At 40.4% G+C, this 3,124-nt stretch overlaps 1 long non-coding RNA gene across 1 annotated transcript; it reads left to right on the top strand.

Annotated features, from left to right (window-relative positions):
- Window positions 1-209: 209 nt before the first annotated feature.
- Window positions 210-2,719, top strand: LOC138352567 (uncharacterized). The gene is made up of 2 exons (XR_011222832.1): window positions 210-2,068; window positions 2,364-2,719. It is a non-coding gene; the product is annotated as an uncharacterized lncRNA (long non-coding RNA).
- Window positions 2,720-3,124: the final 405 nt, after the last annotated feature.

Genomic DNA, 3,124 nt, shown 5'->3' with positions numbered 1-3,124 from the left:
ACACCACAGGATGCTATTCATGTGGTAGTTTGGACATAGAGGAAGATTACAGTTCCATACTTATCTGAATTGAGTATCTCAAATTCATTTAATGATGGCGACAAACCTACTTTGATCACATGAACCTAACGGGAATAATTTTTTACCATTTTTAAATATTTTGTATGTGTATAATCCATTATTCATGGTAGTTTTGTAAACTACAAACGGTCAATAAAACAATTGTTAAATGTCCTACGTGCATTTACTCCACAGGAGATGCGCCGTGCTAGGGGAAGAGTGGGCACCAGTGCTGTGGTAACCCGGAGAGCAGCGTCAAAAGATATCCTGCCTTGTATTTGTAACTAAATGTCGCTTGCATGAGTAACTAAGTTTACATTACTGGTTGTTAGAGATGCGGCCAAGAGTAGGAGAGGGTTAATAATTGAAAGTTTGGTGGCTAGCAAGTGGACGTTACTCCTTAAACCCTGTCGTCAGGTTAGGTTCATTCCATCCAGGGGCCGACCCCAAAGGCGTATTTATCAGCGTTAACATGATCCTAACTAGAAATATAATTTTCCTAAAGCATTAATATTATACATTAGCATATTAAGACGTAGGTTAGGCGTTTAGTTTCTGATGACTACTATTTGCGTTTGCAGTATGTGGGTTACTAGTAGTACTTGTGCTACATTTGTAGCACAATTAGTTGTTGATCGAACAGAGGTAATCAGTGAAGCAGTGTTAAATGTTCAAACTTCATCAGTTGAGAGTAGTGTGCAAAGCATTTAGTTTCACGAGTTGGTCAGGTGCACGGTATCACTTGTGGGCTTTGTTGATGAGGATGGGCTGATCATGAAAACGGCATATTCCCGAGGGTTCGCCACAAGATGTGAACCACTAGCAGACCTTAACACAACAGCCAGATCAATTTGCTAATGTACATAAAGATTAACACGTACGAAATTTCGATGAACTAATGAGACTAGGCATTGCTTTTAGTGGTGATAGAGAAATGATTTAAAGCTTAAGATTGAAAAGATTAAAACTGCTTAAGATCGAAAGCATAACTACTTGTGTAAATTATGGAGGCTGTATTAAATCTTGAGCACATGTGGCTGACACGGGAATTGGAGTAACCCATAAAGATTAAAGTCCAATCGGAGACATTCAGGAAAGGTGTCCAGCGTTTGAAGTCGACAAGCCGTCTACTCATAATCTAACTTGCGAAGGATTTAGAAATAAGATAACAATGTGTCGCTTTACTTGGTTCAATAAATTGTAAGATATAAGACGGGTGGAATTCCTACACGGCTAAAGTGGCTTGACTGTGTACGTTAAAATTATGAAATACTTTCTGCTTTTTCTTTTCAAATACAATGTGCCACATTACAGAGAATGAACACACTCCTGTTGTCCTAATATTTATGAACTGCGAAATGTAATCCGCATAATGTTCAATCTTGAGACGACATAGACCATTGTACATATATTTTTTTTTTTGACGGAATTTACACATCTAAACCTACAGATTCTCAATATAAATGGTGGACTTAACTGAAGTGTCTTTCAAAATGTATTTAGAGATTGCACTTGGCAGTTGTGAGGCTCACGCACATTGGTGCCCCCAAGTATGGTCGACTCCGTAAGATGTGTTAATTACTTCAGAGGATAAATCCTCAGGTTTAAAGCAGGCTTATAATATTGTACGTGTAGGTGTCCTTGCATTTTTAAACTACTTTTTATTAAATTCTTTCCACAATGGGGAAGAAATTTGTAGGGCCACAGTCACTAACAGCTGTTAACTGGGTGGTTATCTTCCGATATCTTGATGATTATGGGACTTTGCGTTCTCGCTGCCCGATCCTCGACCAGGGCTTCATTTTGTTACACACCCCTAAGAAGCATCCCGTAGCAGCTGTCAAACTCCCAGGTACCTATTTACTGCTAAGTAACAGGGGGCATCAGGGTGGACAAGTGGACACTTTTTGTCCACTTGTCTCAGCCTCCACCGGGGATCGAACAAGGAACCTCGGGACTACGAATCTGAAGCGCTGTCCACTCGGCTGTCAGGCGCCCCTTAATTCAGGTAAGGATGGGATGTATTTTTAAAGTAAAATTACCAGAGCCGAATTTAATGTCTTATTAACACTGCTGCTGCAACAGCAAAGTTTATTTTACTAATCTTGATACTGTTATTTTGAAGTTGATGCTGCTAAATACAAAACCAATTGCAGAGATTAACATTTCTTCAGTGTGCAGCAACCATATTAAAGATAATGAAAATCCTGTTAATATTATTCAAAGTATTCCACACTTTCATATATTACTGACACCTGCTATACATTCCCAACAAGTTTAGTTAACTAACAAACTTCCAACAGATGCAAACAGTCCCCTCAACCGAATTACGAGCAGCTGGGGCAAGAAACGGATCAAGCGGCCGAGGATACATGGCGCCAGAATCACAGTATCGCCATTCTCGCTCATATGTGGTGAAGAACAACATCTTGCATATACGACGGACGCTACCAGTCTTCAACAGCAACGCACTACGGCTCGACCTATCACAGCAATAATGTACCATTCGTCACCAACCGCTGTAACTATATAATGTTCCTAAGCTGGGGTGCCAGCACCCACAGGGGGTGCAATGTGGCATTTCTGGGTGTGTAACATAAAGGAATGCTGTGTGATTTGCCTAAACATTTTCCTCTTGAGAATAAAGTACAAAAAAACATCTAGAATACTGTCTTCATATATGCTAATTTTATGACGTGCAAAAATATTTCCTAGGGGTGCAGGGCATAGCAAAGTTTTGGAACTCCTCTATTAAATGCAGGAGATTACCATCCAATATTAAACTTATATTTAGTCTACATTTTGTCACCAAATCTAACGTTACATTGGTGACTCTGGGACAAAACGCCCATCTGACAGAACGAACGCACAAACATTAATATAACTGCTCACTGTACTTTCGCCACCACTGGTGCTCTGTAGTTCTGCTGTGGTGCGGATTACTGTGGCAAGAAGCCTGTGTTCTTCCCACAGCAGGAACATCCACCTGGTCCTTTGACAGCCTCGTCCACCACGTCCATGGCACCTTGATATCCAACAAATTCAAAGATGCCAACTGCGCAAT

The sequence above is a fragment of the Procambarus clarkii genome, chromosome 54 (genome assembly GCF_040958095.1).
Source record: "Procambarus clarkii isolate CNS0578487 chromosome 54, FALCON_Pclarkii_2.0, whole genome shotgun sequence".
NCBI lineage: Eukaryota > Metazoa > Arthropoda > Malacostraca > Decapoda > Cambaridae > Procambarus > Procambarus clarkii.
The sequence above is the reverse complement of the archived record's forward strand: the minus strand, read 5'-3'. Positions and strand labels throughout refer to the sequence as shown.